At 46.8% G+C, this 27,246-nt stretch overlaps 1 long non-coding RNA gene across 1 annotated transcript; it reads right to left on the bottom strand.

Moving 5' to 3' along the window:
* On the bottom strand, nucleotides 7,399–14,258 carry LOC110397017. The gene is made up of 3 exons (XR_002437465.1): nucleotides 14,210–14,258; nucleotides 13,802–13,920; nucleotides 7,399–11,734 (listed from the first exon to the last, which is right to left on the bottom strand). It is a non-coding gene; the product is annotated as an uncharacterized LOC110397017 (long non-coding RNA).

Genomic DNA, 27,246 nt, shown 5'->3' with positions numbered 1-27,246 from the left:
TCACACAGAGGGTGGTGATGCACTGGAACAGGTTGCCCAGGGAGGTTGTGGATGCCCCGTCCCTGGAGGCATTCAAGGCCAGACTGGATGTGGCTCTGGGCAGCCTGGTCTAGTGGTTGGCGACCCTGCACTTGGCAGGGGGGTTGAGACTTGATGATCTTTGAGGTCCTTTTCAACCCAAGCCATTCTATGATTCTATGATTCTATGATATTATACCAGAGATAGCAAAAGAAATACTCTGAGTATTTCATGGCCTTCTTGGATTCTGCTAAGTAGTGGCACCCAAATCTTCTAGGCACACTGAGTGGGCACTCCTCTTGTACACACTCCACAGTTAATTGCAAGTAAAGAAGAGAGACATATAAATCATTACAGTCTCCCAGGCAGACTTTAACACTGTTGAGTCTTGACTTGGCAAAGCATCCCTCAGATGGCAAGAGGGCAAAAGACAGCAAAATTGAGAAAAGGACATACAAGATCTGCAAGATATTTCAATACATTATGTCTTAAGGGTTTAACCTGTTCCTAGACAGCTGATTTACAGCCCTAGATTTTGTACCCATTTTTGCCATTTTAGCTAGAAGCAAAATTCTTTCTCTTCTCCCCATGCTGGATACGTTTCTTCCCTTGAAAGTTATTTCATGAAAACTAGTGGTAAAAGCAGAGTTGGAGATTTTTGGATAACCTTTAAGTATCTAAAAATGATTATGTCTCAGAGGAACCCATGCCAGCATTTTGCTCCCTTTGCTTGTTCTGATCTTGTCGAACACTCAAATCATGAGGCTACGTGGCATGAACTGATCAGAAGGCAAAGTCATTCACATACATTGCATTTGTGCTTTATATAAAGCACTTTCAGTCAAGAGGAATCTACTTATTCAAATGCAGCCTCTAAAACACTGTGCACAAAGCCATCTGGACACCAATTAAATTGCAATGTGAGTCCAAGATATATCATCTTCTTTTAGCTGAGAACAATCAGAACAATGCCAGGCTAAGGCACTCTGAAAGCACACAGTTTCTGGTTACAAGTTGGTGCTTTCATTAGGAAAAGATTTCACTTGGCCTTTCATTAGAGATATTTCCAGCTTTTGCTGGAAATCCTTGAATCTTTCTCTCCTGCCTACTGCTGATGGCTCTTTCTAAAACTTGATTGACTGCTCATTGTCAATAGCCATTATGCTCCTGCCAAAAAAATGGGAGACATGAAATAATTTGATTTTCAATAATTCAACTTATGTTGCTAAATTTGAGAAAACAGGCACCGGGATGAATGGGGACAAGATAGAACCTTTTGGGGAAGGGGGGGGGGGGAAATGAACATCTTTTATCTGAGTTTTAACATGATCAGGAGTGCAGTGGCATCAGTAGATTTGTACTCCAGAGGTAATATTATTCCACTGCCGGTTTGAGTGTGGCAAATAATCACATAGGGCACAAATACCCTGCTAAATCTGATGCTTTTCCCACAGGAGATTTAGGCATGCTTAGCCCTCTGGTTCACTTCTCTTGCTCCTGAGTCAACTTGGGACTGAAAGGAGAAGAGCAGATACAGACGTCTTACCCAGAACATCAGCCCATGTACATGTGAGATGAAACAAATGACCTGCCTTTGTCCGCCCATGTCTGTCACTAGGTGGTAGGTAAATGTCAAAATCTTTAATCCAGCCCTAGGACCACTTAGATCAGAGGAATCCCCCTGTAGCATGTCAAGAGAGGGGAAAGAGAGGAATGGGAGCTGGCTGACCTCCAGTCCTAGTTCCTTCTACTTGTTGTGGCCACTAAGATGAGCTTGCAAAGTTGGCTGTAACCAACAAGGTTCACCCCAGGGCTGATACACTCTCTGCAGGGAGCCATGCTTCTCTAGTTGAGAGGCACTGGAAACAGACTTCAGGTGACAATTCTCTCTTTGTCCATGAGCAATGCTTTACTTCCCATCTGGCACCTGCTGAGTTCTGTGCTGCAGGGCCAAGGCCAGCCTTCGAATAGACTATTGATTGGTAGTTTAAAAGCAGTGAAGGCAAGAAATTAACATAACAGACAGAGGAAGCCAGAATTTTAAAAAAAAAAAATTGTCTTTCTCACATGGATTTAATAGTCTTTTACCAGCTGACACCTCTCCTGGAGGTAGTCACACTCTGTAATCAAGTCATCAGTTGATCTCCCTTGTGCACCATTCCCACCTGTCCTCAGGTAGCATTTTTCCACACTTCTTCACTGCTCGTCCTCTCCAACACTGCAGACTGCCTGCAGCAGAGGCATGACACATGACCTGGAGCAAGCAACAGCTGAGCATGAAGGGCCAGAAAGAGAATCTCTATCTGTCTGAAAGTTTCCCTGATTTTAAGCATGTAGAAGACCACTTTCTCCATTTAAGACAGCCACTTTTGATCACTGGTGGAGAAATAGCAAGTACAGTGCCTGGAGCTCAGGCTGTGATCTTTCTGTGGAAATCAGCTTAACTGAAGACCCTATGCTGATTCATTTCAGCAGTCATTCAGCTCATTCATCTGCATTCAGCCACTCAGCATTGCCACTGACCCAGGACTTGTACCTTTGTTTCTCTCTGTGGGAGCAATGCTACCTGGTGCTCTCGACTCCTAGAGGCCAACCAGTACCACTGGTAATGATACCTGAAATGTCACCACTCTGCACAGGTGTTGTTGACTAGGCACCTTTACAGCACCATTAATGTTTGCCATGAGGAGCTAAAACTGGGCAGGTGAACCATGCTGTCACGTAGCACATTTCCTTCTAAGGGCTGAGGGAGAACGTTATGCTGGATAGCTCCACTGGAGGAAACTATAACACAGATGTTGCATTCAAGGCACGCTATCACCTCTGTGACACAAGTGAGACCTCAAAAACCTAATGTTATTCCCTGTAGAGCCTAAATAGACCAGAGACAGAACTCATCACACCAGGAATGATACCACAATGCTCAAGTGCTCTACTCTGAAAGGGCAGTAATTACTTGACTGCTGGCAGCCCTCATGCCATATCGTGTTTGTCAGAGCATTAGGGCATAATCAATAATCCTGTGGCCCAAATACCGCTACATGAACGGGGCGTATACCATCTCCATCAGAGGTAATCTCACTCCCCTTCTTAGAGGGCAAGAGTGATTCAAGTACTCTGATAAAGGCTGATCACACTTGCTAGCTGCTGACACACAGAGAACAGCTTGAGCACCAGCTACCTTGTCTTCACCAGCTGTGTGGCTAGTTTCTAAAGGCATCTGAAAGGCCACATGGGAGAATCCACCGTGGAGGATTAACTGCTTCAGTTTGGAAGCTTCTTCCCATGGATGCTTCTACGACATCTATCACTTGTGTGACTTCTTGATTTCCCGGTCAGAGATTGTATCCTTTCCTTCAGATGCCATTGACAGGGTCGCTTTACTTTAACCTAACACTGTGTGATTCCCCACTATTTTTTCAAATTCTACTGAAATGAGGCTCAAATTTATAGGTCTGAGATGCACAAATCTGCATGTGCAAGTATACACACATCTGCTAAATGCAATTTCATAGGAAACTAAGCTAAAAACCTACTCAGAAAGAATTAGAGTTCAGTTCTATCCTTGGAGGATATAAAAACATACAAACTCGATCGGAGTTGGAAGCATAGAAGTCTGATCGTATTTTCATTAAGATCATATACACCTATCTGATGTTCAGACCTTTAAATGGATGCCTTAGGGAAGGAAGAAGAAGCCTCCTGCTGACCTGATCCAGGGTCATCTTTGCAAGGAGCAACCCAAACAGCAGCTGTATAATTGGAAGAGAGCTCTCCTCATCTACCACAGGAAGCCAAAGCAAGTGCATGATAGCTTCTCCATTACCTTTCATGCTCAAATATAGAACAAAAAAAAAAGTATAATACATTTCCTCTTCATGGCTCTCTGATCCCATTCCACTTCGATGATGGACAGAAGCACGAGAAAGAAAGTGACTAGAATTTTAAGTGGTAACAGGAAAATTACACCAGCTGTCTCCTCTTCAGATATGCCTTGTCTTCTGCCAAGTTTCTTCTACGCGTTTCCAGAAGTGATTGAATTCCTGTCTTCCTAAGAGGGTATTTCCCGGGGGCTTGCCAGACCCTCAGACCAAGGGACAACTTTGTGAGACACCATAATGGAATATTCTCAGGTGCTCCCAGGGAGCACCCTTGCAAGTCAAACTGGCAGCAAGAACAGCTAACAGGACACTCCAGGTGGGAAGCAGCAGAGCTTAGTTTCTAGCTGCTCAGAAAAGCATGTCTATGAAGCCCCTCATGGCACAGATATCCCTGATCTCCAACACCCACACATTTATCAGATCAGTCCTAGAACACACATAAATAAGATGCACCGCTTCCAACGAGCTGACGGGGGCAGAGAGAGCTTGCAATTTGGTGCACCCCATGTCCCTGCAACCTCTGTCTATAGCAATGAAAGTATCAAAACTTTCAGATAGCCCCATAACCTGCAGATGGATAGAGATTACAAGATCAGGACAAACGTATTTGCACTCCCAGTCTCCAGCCCCTCTCCTCACTGCCAATGATTTTTTACTCCTGGTTTTGAACCAGAGTATCTCTATGTTTAATAGCTCACAATTACCTTTTCTTCCTTCAAATTACTGAAGCAGTTTCCGAGCCCAAGCACACATCTTTAGGCTACCACACAAAGCACCAAGAATTTCCACAGCATAAGTGGTTGGAGTCCAACACCGTCAGTACTTCTGTCCATCCACACAGCCACATTGCACTTGGGAATACGTTGAGTGAAGTTCTGAATTTATCTTTCACAACATGGAAAGTTTTGAATAGGTTTCTGTTGTAACTTAACTGTTAAATATCATTTACTTTGGTCTGAGGAGGAAAATCTACAATTCCATGGTAGTGCATTTTATATGTGCTCAATCTTATGCGTGTTATGGTGTTGTTTCCTTTTAACATCTGTGGAGAAGTCAAGGCAAGAATTTTCAGAAAGAGCATGCTGGCATTGTTTAAAGGAAAACGACAAATTAAGGACTCACTGCAACCTTTCTTGCCATTTCAAACATAATCAAAATCAACATGCTTTCATAAAAGCATTTGCTTTCCAAAAACTGTGATTTCTGATGGCAAAAGCTGCTCTCTGAAAAGCTTCCTATTTACTACAGTTGGAATGCAGGCTGAGATTGTGTGCTCCGATAGTGCTGTCAGAAAATAAACTCCTATCTGCTCAGTTCCTGCTGTAAGAATGGTAAGCACTCCACGTACTGATTTGTGTTTGACCCCATGAGATCATTTAGGAGAGAATCACATGGATTGCTGCTATGGCCTTCTTACTGATTTTGCAAAGTCAGGGAGAGGGTCGAGCTATTCATTCAAGAATAGTAAAAGAGAGATGCAATAATACGTTCAGTACTGCTGAGTAGTCTTAGCAGGCACAGTACCACTTGCAGTGGTGGCTGCCGTGTTAATGTTTTGCAGTAAAGGTTGTGGAGTGCATACTGCATTTCTCTGGGAAGATCTCTGCCTGGACTTAAGAGGCACAAATATTACAAAAACGTGCACGTTTCACTGTTCAGCACATACGTCATTTCCCCACATGCTTGAGCCAAAGATTTGCATTTGCTGGTTGCTGGCTAAATTCACACCCAGCTGTGAACACTGCAGGGGGCCATACAAGTGTTTGTTAGGTCTTTAAGGAGACAACTGCATTAAGGAATTGTCTTGAGATACTGAACCTAAAGTCCCATGGCATATACTGAAAACTTTTGACCCCAGTTCATTCTAGGACAGGGTATCACTAAACTACCAGTATTTTACTGTGGGAATTCCCTGTACAAAAATTTCAGACTTTCATTGCTGTGCATTCATTGAGTGGGTTTTACATCTTTATGCAGGAGGAAAAGCAATGGGAAGCACTCGGGATGGTTATCTCTGGGTAGGTGAGCAATGCAGGTTTAACCAGCTCCCTTCCCGACCAGCACAGCCACTCCCGGGACACAAAGGGTGGGTACTGCAGCACGGTGCTTGTTAGAGATCCTGGCTTGGTCCTCACTGGGATTACTGGTAAGATAATCAAAGGCACCTAAATAATTTAGGAGCCTAAGTCATTAAGGATAAGAAATGTCCTTCCAACAAACCTGAGGCACTTCAGAAAATCCCACCAAAAATTATGAAGTCTGATGTCCTGGTTAGAGGCTACGTTCCACAAAGAGCCTTTTTTAAAACCAAGAATTCCTAAAGTCTATTCAGTAGGGCTGCCAAGTCAGTTCTGCCTAAGTGAAGGACTACTATGTTTTCAACAAACCATCTGCTTTCATAACTGTATGCCTGCACATGAACACAGCAATGCATGTGTAAGCGTTGTGTAAGATCACAAAAGCTGTAACTGATGAACAGATGTTTTCCAATGTATGAAGACACATTAGTGTTGAAAGGAATGATCCCTCAACCATCCCACCAACCCCTGGAAGCCACAGGATGAGGGACACATTTTCCTCAGGCTGCCCAGACCGCAGATGGATGAAAACAAGAGCTGAAGAACTGGTGCTAGATGCAGGATCTCCATCCTCTCCTCTTTCAGACCTTCCAGTTCGGAGGCAACAAGGCACCACCTCCTGCTGTCAGAGTGATGGAGCTTTGGGCAAAGTAGCTGGAAAAGGAAATATTCTGCCTGTAGGCAGCTGAGTGTCTCGCAGTGCTCATTGACTTTTTGTGCTCTGGGTGATGCTCAGTCCCTGCCTGCGCCAATACAGGGAAAGCCCCAGGAAGAATCGATCAGCTGCTTAGCTGAGCATGAAGAGAAACATTAATGTGGCCCAAGGGATGTGAAGGAAAATAACCTGAGATCAACCTGAGATGCTAGTAGTAGAGAGGAACCTCACTCCATTTGGAGACACCTGAATTTCTTCTGAGAGAATCAGTGCTTCCAGGTATCTTGCAGAAGTGCTTATAGATGAAAGGAGCCATCTGTGGCTACCAGAGTTATTTCCTTCCTACTTGCTTTTCCAACACACAAATCTCATCCCCCTTCTGCGCGGTATGGTTCTCCTCATCGAAGCAGGGAGCCCTATGTGCCAACAACAATATTCATTTCTTCTAATGAAAAAGTGGCAGCCCACAACCACAGCCTGCCACTCCCTGCTCCAGCCCCGGCCACTGCCAGTCCTGTGTCTGCAGCCCCCTCTGTCCCTCTGATGACTTCCCTTCTGTGCTGCCACCTCCCATCATGAAGCTTGTGCTCACTCAGCAGCAAGAGGTGACCAACCCGCTATCTCCACAGAGAGTTGTGGGGAGAAAGCCACAAATTGCATCCCCTAGACCCTTGCTTGTCCCATCCACACTGCACTCTCTCTCTTGCCTGCTTGAGAGATGAGGGGTATGTTATAAATTAGACTGTATCAAATCAGCTCGCAGGGAAATGTTTTATTAATTGAGTAAGCAAAAACAAAAGCAAACGCGGCGCTGGGCGCCAAGGAGTCGCAGCTCCTCAAAATGGCGCAAACTCTGTCCGCGGTTCCCAGCTTTTATAGTCCCTCAGTTCCGGGTTGATGTGGATTCAAGTATGTTTGTTCGCCTTCTGGGCTGCGCTTCCCTGTTGCTAGGTGTCATCACAGTCTTCCTTGTCCTTGGTTTGTTCAATCTAGGAGAGGGGAGGTGAAGTGGCGAAACAGGATGTTCATGTTCTTGCAAGTGTAGTCACAAGATCAAGATGTTTGTCCGCAGCCTGTACCCCCAACCGCCAGGTCGTTAGCACTTCCCTTTACAATGAACAAAGAAGGCTCCCAATCTTCCCATCCCTAGCCGTGAGCCTGTTCTTATACAAATAACACCTCATACAATGAACAAAACGACTTTAAGTCTTATCACAGGGTATAGGCTGAGAACTATCCCCACTGCAGTGATATTCGGTGGTAAATCAATGGGCCCTGCTGATGTCCAGGGAAGAAGACAAAAAGAATCTGTGTGCTAGACTACTGCTCTCGGGAGAAATCAGCTGTGATGGGGTGGCTGCCTACTCAAATATTGCAGAGATTGCAAGCTGGGCACTCCCACACTGAGAGCACCAGGAGGGTTAATGAACTTCTATTTTTTTGCTGAACCAGCCAGTTGATCAATTCAGTGGCAGCCCTAAGATATTAAATAGCAGAGTCCTTTATAAATAAGTAATGTCAAAGAGACAAGGTTGGATTCCCAATTGAGAAAGCTCCACTGATCTTTAGATTTCAGGGAGCTACCAGCTGCTGTGCAGGGGACCAGCGCATCCTCACCTGCAGCCCGAGCTCTGCACCTTCACTTTGTGCTTGCTCTCCAGACATCTCAGTCTGCTTTTTCCCCACACAAAGACCTGCAGAATCCCTGCAAGCCTTTGTACATCTGTTTATAGAAAGGTAAAGAAATGTAATATTTATGCAGCTTAGATTACAGAGTGCTTTCAATCCCAGAGAAGGCTGAGACTTCCTTGTTACTGTGCTCAATACCTGGCACTGCTGGCTTTTAAGAGCAAGCAAGCTGGAACAGATTACAGAGAGCTAATGCTGCTTGGAGGCAATGGGACAAGGAGTGACCTTCTGAGTTCTCTTCAGCTCTACTTCCTGCAATTTACCTGCTGCAGGTAATGATCATCTGTATGGTAGTGATCTACTTGGCCTTAAAGGGGACAAGTAGAGGAAAAAGGCAGGAAAAGAAAAGACATGGTCAAATTTCTACTGGCTTGCTTTCTCCTCTGCAAGTGTAGGCATGGAAGGGTTTGCCAAAAGAGAGTCTTGTTAGGTACATCTTCGGCAGATAGCAGTGTGAACGTGGGAAAGGCTACAAAGATGGAGAAGGGTCTGGAGGACAAGGTGTGTGAGGAGCACGTAGGCCCCTGGGGTTGCTCAGCCCAGAGCAGAGGAGAGGCCAGGAACAGGATGCCCAGGGCAGTGGGCACAGCCCCAGTGCCAGAGCTCAGGGAGCGCTGGGATGCTGCTCTCAGACATCGGGTTTGGGCAGTGCTGTGTGGAGCCAGGAATTAGGCTCAGTGATCCTTGTGGGTCCCTTCCAACCCAGGGTATCCTGTGATTCTATGATTGTATTAACTCGTAACCTGGAGGAGCACTCAGATCCTAGGCAGACCTGATGTTCACCGTGAGGTGTTTCTCTGCCCTCCTTTCATCACCAAGGTGGTCCACAGCTACCATCCTGCAGATGTAGCCAACATGCTCCATGTCCTGCTTGCAGGGCTCAGGATGTACAGCTCTATGAGGCTTAAAACTACCACACCCTGCTTGTTTCTGTACCAGGGCTGGCTTGGTCCTGGAATCACCACTGGTGCTACAGTGATGTAAGCTGACCACCTTCCCTGCACACAAACCCTTCTTCCCCTTGGAAGAAAGCTGGCAGCTGAGTACATTTAAAGTTTCCTACAAGAACCCGGGGAACTGCTCCTGCCTTCTCACAGTCAGTGTGATTTCAGGCTGGTGAGGAAAGGAAAGCACACGACCTCTGAGCACCCCACTACAGCAGAAGCCTCCAGCAGCATATTCATCACAGAGGTCTTTGGACAATCATTTGTACATTCAGACCTGAAACAATAGGCTGCCACAACAGCCATTCCAGCCCAGGCAGAGGACAGGGACCTCTAACCACAGGGGTTCTGCATTCCAAAGGAAGAGGAGAGGACATTCGTAATGCATGAAGGGTATGACCAAATTACAGACTTCGCAATAAAATTAAGGCAGTTTTTTGTTCTTTGCTTTTCTCCTTAAGCATCAGGACTTATTGGTGAGAGCCGAATTCCAGTGAGAGTTGAATTACGTTGCTGCCTGGGGATGGGTTTTCCAGTTATTTCAAAGATGCCAATAGAATACAGACAAGCAAACTCCCCTTACCATCTTCTTTATTAAGCTTTCCTAAATTTCAGTGCCTATCTTCCTCATACAACTGTATTAGGTGCTCCAGAGTTGCTCCCCCTCACTGAAAGCAGCTTCCCATTCCATAAAAGTCTCTAGCTGGTCTGTGCTATTTGTTCCAAAGGCATAATGCAGCGAGTTTTCGTTGCTCTTCCCCAGTGATGCACTGATTGATCATCCCTTTTATAAACTTATTTCTTGCTTCAAAGGAACTGAAATCACATGGGAAATAAGTTGGGATCCATACACTGTTCATAATTGATTTGATACAAATATTTGATAGTTCTGAAACTCAGTAGCCTGAGCAGATTGCAGAGTATTTCTCAACACTTAGCCAGAAACTGCTTTTCTTCCCCCACAGAATTACCCCTCTTGAGAGCCTTTACTCCTAAACTTGGCAGCAGATGAGTACAAAACTTTGGTCATAACAATCTACTAAAGAGAACAAAACTACAGATATTTACTAGAAGAAATCTCTACATACCATATTAATAACTCTGTGGCTGGAAGCTTCCTCAAAATAAACCAAAGCTGACAGCTTATATACATAGGTAGCAACTATGCGCATTACTTACAAGCTTGGAGTGGCTAATTGTTGTGAAGCTATGACAGATATTTCCTGCTCTGAAACCCTCACAGTCTAATACTTGTAATTCTATGCCCTGTTAAACTGTGAAGCATCACCATTCTTTAGAGGTGAGAAACCATGATACAAAGAGGTGAAGAGACCAGAAACACATCAAAAGTCATGGACAAAATAACAACTGTGACCCAAAGACAAGAGCAACCTGCAGCAGTCATGGCATGGGTGTCATCAGGACTCACCCGGTGCCTCATCAGATTCAGTTGTCAGTAACTGCTCTGTGGGTCTTTGAAGACTGTGGAGAACTCAGCAAAGCCTCTAGACAGTTCAAAGATATGAACCCTGCTTCGTTTGGGTCGACTTAATTACGGTTACGGTTGGGGCAGGAAGGTGAAATCATTAGTGTGGGAATATTTCTTACAGACTAAATGTCTCCTTTGAAGGGTACACCTACTCTATTCCCTCTTGATGGGGAGAGAGGCATCTTTTCCCAGCACACATCTAGGCTTGCTTTCTGCAGAGCAGCTCTTCTACTCACCTGGAAACACACTTCAACAAAAGGCAGAGAGGAACAGGTCCCTAGGTTCTGTAGATGACCTGCCCTCCTCCCTCACAGCATTAGATTTGAGCTCTGAGTCACAGCCTCCCTGTCCAGGGTGACTGATAACCCCTCCAATCCATAAATCAGGGTGGCAGTGCTTCAGGCCAGTTCCTGAGCAGCCCTCCTCCTTCCCATACAGAAGGTGATGGATGGGTACAGATGCTCTCACATAGAGAAACTCATGGGAAGCCAGTGAAAATGCTAATCATCACAGCACGGTGAGCAGCTGAGGCACTGTTTTGTTGGGTTTTTCCCCCAGCAACATGGAGGAGAAAAGGGTACCAGAGCTGCAGTGAGGACAGACTAGAGTTATGCATGCTCGGCACACTCAGAAGCATCCTGGAGAGGACTTGGGAAGCGAGGTAGCAGAGTCAGCTGGTAGTTCTGCTTTCAGTCACATCACAGCCAGGTGCTGAGTCCCTTGTCCCGCTTCCATCAGTCCCCTGATGCAGGTGCAAGACAAAGGCAGGAGACACTCAGCAGCTAACTGCATGCCAAGAGCTTGTGTTCCCGGAGCTGGTGTTAAGGGCTAGCCAACACCAAGAGTTGCTTGCATCTTTTCTGTATCTGTTAGCTTTAAAAATACATGATTTTCACAGAGAGTGTAATCAGCATTTTGGTGGCAGTGCACAACACTGTGGAGTTTTTCCTCCTCTGATGGAAGACTTCACCTTCAATACCTTGGGGGAAAAAAAAAAGGCAAAAATACACCATTCTCCCTAGGGCAAAGTTTAGAAAGAAATCTAAGACAGCCTTTCTTATCCTATTCTCTGGTGTTTCTCAGGAGCAGGCAAGCAGCAGAATTCATATGTTTGAGATCCTCATCACATCCTAACAACAGTTCTGCCTGACTCTAGTTCTGTTTATGTATTTAGCACCAGCTGTTGAGAGCAAGGGAAGCAGCACTGACCCACCAGTATGGATGTTGGTTGTACCCATTCTCAGAATGACTGCAATGCACACACATGCAATGATGTGCCATATTGTCCCTTTTCTAAAGGCATATGTTGGTAGTTGTCAAAAATAATCACATTGTGTAGTAAGTTTCAGCCAGTAGATCCACACACTCACAAAATAAGTCATCTTGTTTTCCCCAAGTCAACCCTTAAATCTTTCATGTTCAACTGGCAACACAATTATTGACCTATTGAGGTTGGATTTGCCAGGGGACAGGCTCAGAAGGATCTGCAGGAAGTTTAAATACTTGCAGGAAGACTAAGTTGAATGGAGTGTAAGAAATGTAACCAATTGCTAAAGAGTTTAAGTAGTTACATAATAAATAACACAAAAACCACACAACTCTGCTTCCCTGTTCTTTTGGGAAAACAAGAATAAATGAATTACTGATTGAGGTAGCATTTCCCCGTATTTTTTCCTCTCAAATTTTCATATTATCTTTAAAATCTCCACACAAATATTTTCCTCTTTTATTACTGAGCCACCTGAAGTTGAATTATACTGAATTGTTCCTGCCCCCACCTGTAATCTGGACTTCTCTGCCTCAACACCCACTGTATGAAACGTAATTTCTTCCCAAACCAATTTTTAAAAATCCAGGACCACAGCACAGAACCCTGAGGCTGTATCTGGTGGCACAGTCCACTGTACTAAACAGCACAAATGGAAATGAAGGGATGCTAGACTTGCCAGCTGTGGCCAGCTGCCCCAAACCATGCAGCAGCTGAGCAGCAGAGCCAAGAGAGAAGTCATGTTTGCTGCTGCCTATGCCTCCCCATCAGTGCTCATCCTGTGCTCTGGGGTGGAGCACTTGCCCCATAAGACAGCACTGGAAAAGCTGCATTCCCCCCTCACCCCCACCATCTGGGGAATGGATGGTTTCAGGGGGACATAACAGCCCCCCCCGTACCTACAGGGAGGCTGTTATTGATATGGAACCCAACATTCCACGTGCCCTGGAATGAGTCGTCCAGAGAGGTAGTGGAGTCTCCATCCTTAGTGAGTTTCAACACCCTAAAGGACATTGCCCAAAGCACCTGCTCCAAATTCCCTGTTGACTCATCTTGGCCTACAGACCTCCTGAGGTCCTTGACAGTCTGAACGATCCCATGATCTTACAGAAGTCTGCTGTCCTCACTGCCCTCCTGAACAGGAAAGATCTTTCCCTATCTTCCTAGCAAATGGGAAAAGAGACAAGAGAGCATCTGCTCTCTTTTATGTGCTCATTTCCAGGCTCCTAGAAAGTGAACACTGCAGGCTAAGAGCTAGGCTGACTGCAGAAATATTTGCTTACTGCTGTTCTAGCTGATACCATGCAGAAACATGCTTCATCTCTCACTGAGAATTTAACAAGTGGGGTTTCTTCACCAGGTATATAAGCTTGTGAGCAAATTGCCTTCAAATGGGTTTGTAGCATCAGAACTCAAATCCTACATCAGCCTACAGTTGGGGAGGCACAGAGCTGTTTAAAAGTTAAAGACATCATTCTAAAGTCAAGCAGCAGAGAAAACACCACTAAAGCACCAAGGGACTATGATGGACTTGGGTATGAATTGAGATAAGAATGCTCCTGAAAGTCACAGCAGTAACTGCTTACTTCTCCCTGAAGATGTAATTATGAGAGCAGCAAGGCACATGCCACAGCCCTGCTCACAGGCAGTGGGGCACAGGAGAAACCTCCCAGGGGCTAGCGTTGTCAGAGCATGCTTCTCTTGTTAAAAACTCCCTCTCTCTCTCCACAGAGAGAGGGAAACAGCATTGGAAAGACCTCACCATCCCAAATTATCTACCAGCATCTTCAGCAACACATCCTCCAGCAGCCAGATTCTGTGCTGCATGACACACAGTTACCCAGGGCAGCCATCAGTCATGAATCTTGCAATCACATAGACTGTTTGCAGTTGTCTTTCTGTGAAATAGAAATTCTGAAGTTGGCTTTTCATAGAATTACAGAATGGCTTGAGTTTAAAGGGGCTTAAAAGATCAAGTTCCAACCCCTGCTGAAGGCAGGCTTACCAACCACTAAATGAGGCAGTAGATGAGGCTGTGCAGGGTCCCATTCAACCTGGCCTGGATCCAGGGATGGGGCACCACAGCTTCTCTGGGCAACAGCGCCAGAGCTGTGACCGTCCAACCAACACTCGATCCATTAGAATAAATGACCATTCAAACCCACCAGGGACAAGGGGGCACCTTACCTTCCAAAGGCATCAGGTACACAGGAAGCTTCAGAGAGATACTCTCCCCTCCACTGCCAACCCTTAAATGAGGTCTGGGAAGGGATGGATCCTGGCTCCACCCCTTCCAGTCACTCAGGAGCATTGCTTGCACCTGAGCTCCCCTGGGTTGGCCCTGCCTTCCCACCAGGTGCTCAATCACTGGTTCAAGCTGTGACTTAGCACTTCCACTGCAGATGTGGTGTGGGACCACATCAGAGGCCTTGCACAAATCCCCGTAGACAACATCAGTTGCCCTCCCTTCATCCATTGATGCCATCACTGCACCATAGAAGGCCACCAGATTGGTCAGGCATGATCTGCCCTTGGTGAAGCCATGCTGGCTTTTCCTGAGGATTCAGCCCTGCAAGCTGGCAGTTCTTGCAGGAAGTGTGCAAATAAGGATTGCTCAAATTAAACGCAACTTTTGCACTTCTCTGAGTGTTTACAGGAAGGAAGGAGAGGAGGCTCAGCTGCTTAGGTGCACTTCAGCATGCTTGAAGCCAACCCCTGCAATCCAGTGCTTAAGGGCTCTTCCTATTTGCTGGAGGGAAAATCACCCCAAAATTGGCCTTTTGCTGTATGAGGCTACTAGCTTCTGTATGATTTCTACCTCCACAGATGGAAAGCATTGCATTGCTTTCAGCTGCAGCTTCTGGTTTCTGTGCTGCAGACACACATTAGGCAGTGTAAAGATGGGCAATGCTGTGTGTACATCAATATCAGACTGCATATCACCAGCTGTGAGAGGTGGCTTTGTGATCCAAAGGCCCTGAATAGTTGAGGCTCTAAAACATCCAGCAGTCTTTTTTTCTTTTTTCTTTTTTTTTAATATGAAGAACCATATCTAATCTTAAATCCCCTTTTTAAACACATTCTGTGAGTCCTTTCCAGTAGGTGTTGTCATGACTGCACACGAGAACATTTCTGGCTTGGGCCTTGAACCCTTCCTTATGGCAAGTTCAGCTGCTTGACACCATCTTGAGCCTTCGTTCAGCTGTGGAACCCCTGTGCACATGCACTTCTTTAGTGAGAGTCTGGATTATGCTATTTGCAGTGTGAGTGTAATGGACCAGCTGTAAGAAGGAAAAAGAATGCATAATAAATTTGCTGGAAATAATGCAGTTTTGAAGGTGCTGACACAAGTTACAAACTGCGTGAAATTTGTTCAATAGAATGAGTGCCTTTTCTTTATGCAAATTTTCCGTTATTCCTTTGGAGAGGAGATTTCTATTTCAGTTTCATATTTTTAAAGGAATGATAGGCAGAGTTAAATAACCTGAAAATTATGTGAGGTATTTTATCACAAGCCAGGTGGTGCAAAAAGAGAGGAGAGGGAATGTCTTTCCATACAGCTGTTAGCTTTATCACTGAGCACAGGCACTTTGAGTTCCTTTTCAACTCAAACCATTCGATGGTCCTTTTGAGAGGGCAGTGAGGCCCTGGCACTGCTGCCCAGAGAAGCTGTGGTGCCCCATCCCTGGAGGTACTCAAGGCCAGGTTGGATGCAACCCTGTGCAGCCTGAGCTGGTGGGTGGCAGCCCTACCCATGGGAGGGAGTTGGGACTGGATGATATTTAAGGTCCCCTCCAACCCAAGCTATTCTATGATTCTAAGATTCTACATGAGGCCAATGACCGACCTTCCACAGGGGTAAACAAAAAGCCCAAAATGTTTCTCAAAACACAGAGCACCCTTGCAGCCCCAGCAGTGACCCCAGCACACCAGGCTCCCCACAGCACTGCAGGGTGTTGCCTAAATGCACAGCACGGAGCGTAGCCCCGACAGACTCTGTATTCCAAAAACCCCTTCTGACTTGTGCTGATAAAAAGTAAGCATTGATTTGTGCTGATAAAATGTATGCATTGATACATGAAACTTGTGGAGACGGAGCGAAAAAATCCTCGGAAAGATGAATTTTGTATGACTGCCCGAGGCAGAGCAAATTCTCATTCCCTACTGGTCTATGCAGGACTGTTTTGCTGTGCTAATGCTGGTTCAGGTGATCAGGAAAGACAGAGGGAGGGAAAGCACAGCCACGGGGTGGTGGGGAGCAGAGCGCTGTGCTGGGATTCAGCTGTATGGGGGCACAAGGACACAGCACGGCTACAGATGTGCTGCCTGGAGCCCAGCACTCAGGTATGGAAGCTGAGGAGGAGCCTGGCAAAATGGTCTGCTCTGTGAGTGCAGTTCATAGCCAGAGTATTACCCAGTGAAAGCAGTCCTGGCCTTCTGTATGTTTTGTTGTTGTTTAAGAATGGAGTGACTTCTGGCTTTTCAATAGATGCGCTTTTCCCTCTGCTCTCCTTCTTAAGAATGTATTAAGAGGCATTTTTCACCTCCACAATGCTCAGCACATATGAAGCCTGAACATTTGCAGCTCAGGCCAATAGCAGAAGGGAGACATTGCAGCAGCAGCAGAAGTGAGCAATTGCACCAGCAGACATTATTGCTTCCTCTGCCTTAATGAAGATCTGGCCAAAAGGCGTTTTACTCCTTCCTGCCTCTTCCTCCCTTTCCCAAAGTAAAAAAATTATAAATTGCATTGTATCAGTCTGTAACAAAAGTGTCATCGCAGGTTTGTGATCACCCGAAGTCAGTATTTTGAAGAATGACATGGTTTTCATGTTAAAGTCTTATTGAAAAAGGGAGACGTTTACTGCTGCAAATTGTTTATTTGCAGTTAGCACCTTGATGGTATTTTTCATGTGGTGTCTCCCTTCAGTACAGCAGCAAAGCAGCAGCCTCTCTCCTGCAAGCTCTGAGAATAACCCCTTGAGGTGTGAGAGGAGCAATGGCTTCAATCCCACCTCAGTTGACACCCATCACCTTCTGCACTGGGGAGACCAAAGAGCACCGTAATCCAAGGAGCCGTGCAGTTATTAAACTGAACATTAATTAATGCGCAACAAATAATGTGCTATTACACTTCTGCCTCCAAGATTTCTGCTGAATCGAACCAACATCTGGCTGGGAACTCACTTGCCAAACGCCGTGCCTTCCCCTGTCCTTGGGGTTGGCTGCTGTTTGCATTAAAGAAGCGCTGGGCACCAGGTGAGAAGGTACGCCAAAGTCCAACAGCCCTCACTCTGCACTGCTGCCTGCTGGGTGGGGATTTTAGCAATGCTGCAGATGTCTTGTGGGGGAGAACCTCCAGAATCAGCTCACCTGGGCCAATGTCACAGGATGTCCACAGGTCCTGTGACACCAGCAGAGTGCAGGGCAGGTCTGGACAGGGATTTGCCAGTTTTAGACACATTTCTTTTAATGCCTAGGTTTTAGATCCGTTTCTTTCTCAGTTGGCTTGCCTGAGGCCAGTGGCATTTCCGTATGGATTCAGGTGCCTCCAGTACAAAGCCATGGACCCTCGTGCCTTTGCAGGAGCTCGAGCAGGGCGGTAACTTCCTGTAAGCATGCAAGGAAGGAGAAGCACGGGCTCTGTTTTCCAGAAGTCCTAATGGAACAGCCATATTTCCCCACAAAACAGAAGCCCAGCTGCTGTGCCAAGGGCACCTTCGGAAGGAAGAAGCCGATGTCAGAGCACAAAGAACAACACTGCCACTTTTCAGTGAGTTCTTTGTTTTAGAATCTCCAGAACCAATGAGGAAACCACTTGCAGCATGGCTCTCCTCAGCACCGGCATCTGTAAGCTCTCTGACAACCGCTGGCATGCCTGGCTCCTCAAGGATACGCAAGTAAACTTCTATATGAGATCAAGCAATGCAATCCCCGAAACAGTTAACTCCTCTGGTGAAGCACGCAGTGCTGAGGCTCTGAAAGCTTATTTATCCTGGGGTGAAGCAGGCAATTAAACCCCCGACATTTCTGCAGGCTGTCACGGAGCCGTCGCTCCCGGCACACCTTGGTTGCACGTGCTGGTGGCAGCAAAAGGAATGCATAATGCACCCTTTGATAGCAAGGCAGAAAAGTGTAGTTAGCTGGGGAGGACACGACATGTCAGCAGCAGGTTGTCCTCCACATCTGTCTGCATGGGGCAGTGAAAAAAAACAGGGGTAGAGTGATACCTTGCTGTCCTCATAGACCCTCCAACAGCATCTCCTGGCTGGAGGGGCACCCTGAGACGGATCGGCACCCAAACGGAGTCAGGGGGAGGGTGAGTGCTCTCCAGCTTCTGTTGCTTCCTCACTATTCGGACCTCTCCAGAGCGGGTTTTCAGAAGCACTTTACCTACTTTGAGTAATGAATTGCACAACCTCATGTAGCTTGCTCCATGCAAAACTTTGAAATCAGAAGAAAATTGCTCAACAAAAGAAGCAGTTCAACATTTTGCCTCACTTTGTGAAAAACGTAGACCTTCCCCTGCCTGGAACTATTTATTTCCTTTATGAGAATGAATAAAACCTATCTTCTAATCATTTTTTAATTCACTGAGAATTGGGAACGCGTGAACAGGAAAATAAGGCAAGCAATTTATAGTCAAATATTCATTGAAAATTGTCCAGGCACCTGCAGCGCTATCTAAAAAAAAAAAGATCCTAAAGTTTCCACTCTACAGGTGGGTTCACTTCGGAGAAACTCGATATAATTAAATTTCAATGTTTCTTTCCAGAACTTCATACATAATCATAGCATTTTGTATACCAGCAGGAAAGTGCATAACTAGCAAAGCTGTGATGCTGCGTGGCACAACTCATTTCTCCACGTAGGACATTGAGCCGTGTGTCATGAGGGCCAGACTGAGACAAATAGAAAGTGTTCTTCTCCAAAAGCACTCCACTACTACCACCATTTTACACACTGGGGGAAACCAAGGCTCATAAGGATGGAGCAGCTCCCCCCCACAAAATGTGGAGAGTGACAAACGGGAAGAGCATGTGAGTAAGCAAAATTAAGGAAAGGAATAAAATTAAATCCAAGCAGACCCAAAGCCAAGGAAGAATGGACCTCCACCACTACACTCAGTCCCCTCCATGCCAAGATCTCAGGATCGTGCATTGTGAAAGCCTGATTTCTCTACAGCAAGCAGACTGAAGTCCCAGTCATATGCCTCAGAGGTGGAAGGGTGAATGTGGCAGCAGAGAAAAGGCATAGACAGCGAGAAGCTTTAGCATATAGTATTTTACTGTTGAGGCTTTTCTCTCTGAGTTAGGGCAAAGACCATTAATACAAGTGCACGTGGACTGACAATAATAATAGCTTTGTGTGATATCTGGGTTATTGGGGTTCTGTGAAGCACTACAAAAGCACAGTTCACCATCACCGAGCTGTGTCCTTGTAAGAGTGGTGGCAGTCAGCCAGGGAGAAAAAGTGGCACTGCCACCCTCACTCTGACCTCTGCCAAATTGGTGTGAACATCCCCACAACCCGGCTGCCTCCCTCTCCATGTCTCATACCACAAGAGCAGCGTCTGGCTGGCAGTCACCCCAAGGTGGCTGGGAGCATCCCAGTTTGCAAGAACCAGCCCTCCAGTAAGGTGCCATCTGGAACATCTCTGCAGTCTCAGCCTCCCTCGCATCTTCAGAGGGATGTGAGAAGGTGCTTTCCCTCTGCTCTGGCAGTGGTCCGAGTGTGTTGGCTCTGACCACGTGTCGAGCAGCTCTGGTCTGAAGAAGAACTCATCCACGTCAGACACAGGACAAACTCGGTTACTAACTACAGAAACCAGAAGGCTTCCTTCAATCTCGCTGCATTGTTTTCTCCCTGAATTGAAGGGCAGCTAAAATAATCACCCATCTATCTGCTCTTACTGAAGGTGGTTTTTCACACCCATTAACTTAGGCTTCAGATGTAGCTGACAGCATGACAGCTCCCAGAAGAAACTTTCAGAGCTGTTCAAATGTCTGCTCTGCTTCAGTGGAAGTCAGAAATTCAGCCCTCTGCTTCCCCAGGAAGCTGCTGGGGAGAGCGGGACCTTGGGGCAGCACTCCCTGGGGACCCCAAAAAAGCAAATATTTCTCCATATGTTCAAGGGAAGGCTTAGAAGGGACATCCTGGCTCCCTCCCATAGCCCCAGACCAGGCTACCAAGCGTCCCTTCTCCCAAACTCAGCTCTGACTCCCTGCCTCATTAAGATCCATCTGGTCATCCTATCCTTCTACCACAGCTGGGGCAGTCGGCCATGCCTGACCTGGGCAGTCCCAGCACCACCACAGCACTCGAAGCCAAGCGCTTCCCTTTAATTGTTGTGCCATCACGACCTCGTCCATTTGACAGGAGGCAATTAGCAGTTTTCCCAGCCTTGCCTCAAACCAGGGGCTCTCACCCACGCGCGGAACAAGTCAGCTTCTAATTGATGGTACAAAGCCCAGCAACAAGGAAGCAAGCAGCAAGCAAACAAAAAACAATTCTGATTTTCATTTCTTCTGCACAGTGATCCCAATTATACCACACAGCACATCATTTGCATGGCCACAGCACAGCCCTTTGTTCCTGCCTAAGCTGCGAGCCATTTAGTCTCAGCCTATCTCTAAAAAAGGCCTGAGCAAAAAGAGACACTTGCTTTATGCTGATGCAGTTTAAGGAAGCTAATTTCAATTCCAAAGCAAACAAGATTTATCTAAGTTAATAGCCCTGGGGGTCCAGGAGCCAACTAGATTAAAGCTCCTGTTGTTCTGATTTAATAATCCATGGGACAATCCCAGGTATTTACATAAATTGAATCTTCTGGATCTCATCCAGTTTCCAGACGTCAATTTCCTGGGGGGGAGACACTTACTGCTTATTTCTGAAGTGTGCATGTGACTTTTGCTGGCTTTGCACATAGCCCTGAAATGTATTTGGGGCAGCAGGAAGACAGCTTCCCACTTGGTGCTTTGTGCCAGGTGTGGACAGAGGGGGCTCCAGAGGCAGCGCTCCCCCCCCTCCCATTGGCACATGAAGCTGATATTCAGCAGTTCCGCTTGCTTCAGCAAGCAATGCGGTGACATGTGTCAGCGGCTCTTCCTGGAAAAGCTACGCCAACTGTTGCAAAAGCATGAGAGACTACATTTCAGTTAGGCCAGAAATCCAGATAATCACTAAATTAATTTAATCTATCATTAATACATTACGACTCGCGCAGTTCATTGAGCACACTGGAGAAACATCCAGTTTCCCTCTCTTCTTTTACGGCAACAGACTGAAAAAGAAAATATCCTTTCATCACTGAAGGATTTGGGCAGAGCAGGGAGGCCCCATGTTTGCTCCTGGACTGCTTCTGCAGTCCTAGTGCATGGCAGGGGAGGTGTTTGCTGGCTGCACTGGCACTTGTTATTCCTCAGATAAATCACGCCCGGTGAGCGCGGTTGGTTGTGCTGCCTGTAACTCAGGTGAGGAGATGTTTCCTCCTGGCTTCAGCCTGAGTCAACGAGCAGGAATGTCCCCACAGCAAACCAAGTGTCTCTGGGGCCTGCTGCGTGCTAAGCCCCAGATTATGTTTGTTATAGTTTATCATTAAATGTTTATTATTAAAATACAGCACAAATTATTGTACGTTTATGATAATATACTAATGTATTGTTATATGTTTGGAGGCACACATAGCTTCAGCTGGAGAGAATAAGTGTGTTCACATTCAGTGTTCCTCAAGAGATGTTGAAAAAGCTCAGAAGCACTGAAAACAAAACAGCATCAGCTTAGCTTCATTTCTAGGAACATGTCTCCACCTAGGGTCAGATCCATGGGATTTTGCCCTGCACACTTACAGCATAATTATCTGGTGAGGCACTGGCACAGGTTGCCCAGAGCAGTGGTGGATGCTCCATCCCTGGAGGCACCCAAGGTCAGGATGGACAGGGCTCTGATCACCTGATCAAGCTGAAGGTGTCCCTGTTCAGTGCAGGGGGGTTGGACTAGGAGATCTTTAAGGGTCCCTTCCAACTCAAATGATCCTATGAGTCTATGAGGTTAGGGGCTGCCTGTGAACATGATGCTGAGAGGTATCTTGTAGCACTTGATCTGCTGGCAATAGAAATATCCAGGCAAACAGTCACAAAAATGGGTGTCAGCCCAGCAGGAGACATCTGCTTGCGGCATCCAAGGTTCTGAGAGCCTTACTGAGGCAGCATCATTCCCTTTCCTGCCCTTGTGCCCCGGTGATCAAAGGAAAATGCAGCTCTGATTCAGACATTCCAGGAGGCACCTGGAAGGTGGTGGCCATGTAACTGTGGGGTAAAGAACGGGGCTGTGGCAGAGGTCTGGCTCTGCCGTGCTTTGTGGAAGATGAGAAACCAGCCCTCGTTCTGTCCCCCGTCCTGCATCCCCTGTGAGATGGTGACCCCCTGTGGAAAGCTTTCAGGTTACACGTGCAAGGCTGCAAGGCATGAGAGCTCAGCACTGGAAATAGCAAGAGTTTACCACTGGGACCAGTTTTTCAGACTGGAAATTCATCCATTCCCTCACTTGCCCTGCTCCTTCCTCCTAACCATGCCATATCACCTTCCTAAGGAGCTCTTGGAGAAGACTAGAGAGAGGGAACGGCCTCAAGTTGAGCCCGGGGAGGTTTAGGTTGGGCATTAGAAACAATTCATTCTCAGAAGGAATGGTGATGCACTGGAACAGACTACCCAGGGAGGTGGTGGAGTCACCATCTGTGGAGGTGTTCAAGAAATGTGGAGACATGGCACTGAGGAGCAAGATTAGTGGGCATGGTGAGGATGGGCTGGGGTTGGACTTGATAATCTTGGAGGTCTTTTCCAACCTTAATGATTCTATGATTCTAAGACTTCTTTGGAGTAGACAGCTCAGCAACCAAGGTCTTGCCATGATGTGCCTGCCCAATGCCTGCTCACAGGCAGCACCCAACCCCAACCAGGACGGAGCACAGTCCTGTGTGGGGCAAAGCCCAGATGGGACCACAAAAAGGAGTGAGGGGTCGTACCTCCACCCTTCGTACAGCAGTGGTGCCCAACATGAATGCTGGTGGTAATCCCAGATGTTGGCAGAGAGATATTCCGGTCACATCTGAAGCTTGAAGGCTGGTTTAGTCTCACCTCAGACAGCACTGACTCCAAGGATAGAGTAAAAATAAAGGTAGTAAACTTGCTTGCCAGTGTCTATTTCAGACCAAGGCCCAGCCTACTCCTCGCTGACTGTCAGCTGAAGCAGAGCCCTGCAGAGCCCATGGGAAAGTTTTGAAGGTGCTTGGGCAACTGCAGGGCTCAGCAGCAGAGCCCACAGGGAGATGCACATCCCCCCGCACACAGCAGTGCCTGGCCAGCTGCTGGGCAGGAAATGCAGAATTTAATGAGAGACCATCACCAAGAAACCCTCCATGATGCCAGCGGGGTTAAATACCAAGACCGACTTGCAGCATGTAGCACAGGCCTGGAGGCAGGCTCTTTTCCAAGCAAGTCACTTTGGCACACAGCATTACCTTGGAACGACAACTGTCTGCCATGCCACAAGTATCGCTCCAGGAAACATTATCATATTTACTGTTTAATTTCTAAAAGGCTGACCTCAGCAACCATCCCACTTTTGCCTGTTTTTATCCAGTCTTTGCCTACAACTGCTTTTAAATACATCCATGACCACCAGTGGGGCCCAGGGTCGGTAGAGGCTTTTTCTGATTGCAAACTCAGCAAAGGGTCTTAAAACCCATCAAGCCCTTTCCCTCCTGCCTCCTCAGTGCCAAGTTCTGCAGCTGGCAGTTAGCTGACAATCTTTGGGATGAGATGGAAAAAAATGGTTTTCCTATAGCAGTTGTAGTGAACCCTGGGTGCCCCCAGTCCTTCACCAGCCCAGAGTGAGCTCTGTGCCCACATCAGCCCAATCCACAGCATGCACAAACCACACAGGCCCCCCACATCACTCCATGCATCACCAGTCTCACTACAGACACCAGTGACACCTGCCTGTGGGATGAAACGTCTGCTCTGGGTGTCCGAATATGGATTCCTGCTCTGCAGACTGGATTTCTGCACCTCCCGTGAGCGCAGGTTTTGGGTTTTCACTGTTCCCATCAGACGTGGTAAGTTAAGGGGTCAAAATTAGGTTACTATGAAAGCTCTTGATGTGTGCTAGATGAGTAGAGCTGAAATTGGGCCTGTGATCCTTTCCCTCTAATATCGGAGCTCTGCTGCACCTTGCTTTCCCAGTACAACTATCTGCACAAAGCAATTGCTACATTTGAGAGGCCAGGCCTGGAGACCAGCTTATTCTCCAGCTGGAGGAGTGCCCTTTGTGGTACCTGTACTCATCGGGGACAGAGAGGAGAAAGTTTCAGTTTAAGCACACATGCTGGTTCCTACCTGCTCACATGACTTTACTATTTATTATTACTGACATATGTTGAGAGATCAAGATTTTATTTTAAGCTTCTTTCACCCTCTTCACTCCACAGGTTAAGGAGGATGAAGTGATGCTGCCATAGTGTCTCCTACAGACTGCTGCTGCAAATGGCCAGGATTGTGGAACCAGGACACCTATTTATAAGGCAAATGACCTATCTGCAGGAATGGGCAGGAGATAAATACAGAGAAGAGAAACTTTTGATTGCTAACAGCCTGTGTGCTTAAAGGGGTGGAGATAGCATGACATGAGGCACTGAGGGCACTACACAGTGTCATGGGAAACAGTCCCAGCACACGCCCTGACACTCATGCCCTGGCTTATCATGGGGATGGGTGTTCAAGCTTCTCCTTTCTCTCTCTGTTGCAAAATCCTACAGTCATGGAGGTTGAGCAGTGGGATGGGAGTGACGACACAGAAGAAGCTTTAGCAACCGTGTCACCTCAAGTTCTGGGATCTGCTGTGACATTGAGCCATGTGGGGACAGCAGGGAAGGCCTGCTGAAGGACCTGCTGCAGGGAGGGCAGGCTGGCTGCTCCTCTCATCAAAGCCAGCCCTGCACCAAAACCCCTCCTCAGCCTTCCTCATCCAGCCTGGGGCCACCCAGCCCCAAAGCACGAAGCACCTCATGAAAGAGGTCTCTATGCCTTAAGCTAAGAAATAGACATCCAGAACATGTACACATTGAGAACAGTGCCGGACACCTCAGCCCTAGGTGTGCAGGGCTCCAGGGTGACCTGAATTCTTACGTGGTCATTTGCTTTCATAATCATAGAAAGTTGCAATTTAGGCTATGTGCAGAGTGTCTCTGTAGCTGGTAGGAGCACTGGTGGCTTCAAGGATCTCAGAAAGTTCCCAGAGGTCTGTGTGACAGATACTGCTAAGAAGGGCTACGCTTCACAGCCTGTCAGCCTTCAATCTCCCCACATCCCAGAGCCAGGAAAAAGCCTTGAGATCATGAGCTGTGGCAGCCTAAAAGCACCTCACCTAAAAGCTCATCTGGAAAGCGCTCTGGCCGTCCTGATTTTAAGGAAGTGTGACACCAGAACTGACCTGTCACATGCAAGCAAAACATAACAAGAGACAACAAGAAATAACCGTGACCCCAGTCACTTGTTTATATCCATCATTCATGCCTGATATTTGAAAAAGTCAGGCAGTGAATGCAGCTAAAAATAAGGGCTCAGTACTCAGGCAGGTTTTGACAGCTGACCCAGCTAGCACCATCCAGCTGAGCAGAAAGACCTGCCAAGCAGAACGCTCTTGGCAGGGGAACTTCCATTAATGCTCTTCGCCTGTTGCAAACACGAAGTAAAACAGCCCACAGCAGAAGGCGCTTAAATTAGGTCAGGTTTTTTTTAGCATTTGCTCTGGGTGGAGAGCATGCAGGGACAGTCACTGAGGCTGACACTCAGTAGCTTGTGAGGATGGGGTAATCTGTGCCTTTTTTTTGTGTCCTTAGTCATTGGCATTTCAGTGCAAAAATACAATTCCTTCAAATGCAGGAGCTTGTCACATCCAAACTCTCATTTTCCCTGGCATGCCCCCTGTTTTTCCTACATGCCGTTTGGATCGGCTGTCTAATAAATACAGCTAAGGTGGTGAAAATGCCTGGCTTTCCTCTAAGAAAGAATGGTGAGGTATTGGCACAGGCTGCCCAAGGATTTGGTGGAGTCACCGTCCCCAGAGGCCTTCAAGAAATGTGGAGATGCGGCACTGAGGGACATGGTCAGTGGGCATGGAAGGGATGGGTTGATGGTTGGACACGATGATCATGGAGGTCTTTTCCAACCTTAGTGATTCTATGATTCGCACCCTGCCATGGTGATAAAAGGGAAAGGCCTGAAACACAGATAAACCCACCAAAATCAAGAGGGTGGAGCCCCTTACCTAGTCCTTACACAGATAAGCTGGAAAACAGGGACTAAGAACGTAACAACAGAAAGTGTAGTTAGAAAAACATGACAAACAAGGACATTTGAGCAGCTTGGCATCAGAATTTACTCAATCAGCAGGGACACTGACCCAGATACCATCTGCACAGTCACTAACCTGATGAGCAATAGGAACAGGCTACCTCTGAGCACAGCACTCAGCAGGAACAGGGGCATGATGGAGTGAAGGAGGGAAATAATTCCTGCTGGATCTGAGCATATCCTGGATGAAGATCCTTGGTGGCAGGCAGCAAGTTCATCCTCAGAAAGCTCATCAAACCCCAGCAATGAGGGGGGGGGGGGGGGGAATTTCCCTTGGGAGAAAGAGCAGCCCACAGAAGATGCACTTCCAAGGAAGGTATCTAAGGCCGCTAAGCTGGCTGAGAGAGATCTTGCAGTTAGCACAACCTCATTTTCACACAGTTCCACTTTGCTGTGAGTACTAGAACATGGACCGGGCTAAAGCTGATTTTCCTTGAGCTATCTTGCCTCTGTGGAAAGGCAACAAAGCAATGGGAAATTCACTCCTTCATTAGGCAGCTGTATTTCCCATCAGTAACATCCACTTTCTAGTCATGCACTATATTTGTTCTCCTTCATTAGATCCAAGTCACCCCATGCCCAAAGATGTGATTGCCATCGCTCTCACCAAGACATCATTTTATTAAGCGAAGAATAACAGCTTCCTTACACTTCTCACCAAAGGCTGCTTTCTTCAGATTACTTCTACAGCTCTTCTCTACACTCCTTTCAGTTTACTCACCTTCAAAACAGGACCACCAGACCTGGACACATGACTTCCCTGCTTGAAGGAGAAACATAGGGCACAGCAAGACACAGCTTATTTTGTCTTTG

The sequence above is a fragment of the Numida meleagris genome, chromosome 3, assembly GCF_002078875.1.
Source record: "Numida meleagris isolate 19003 breed g44 Domestic line chromosome 3, NumMel1.0, whole genome shotgun sequence".
NCBI classification, from domain to species: domain Eukaryota; kingdom Metazoa; phylum Chordata; class Aves; order Galliformes; family Numididae; genus Numida; species Numida meleagris.
This window is presented reverse-complemented; position numbering and strand designations above follow the sequence as displayed.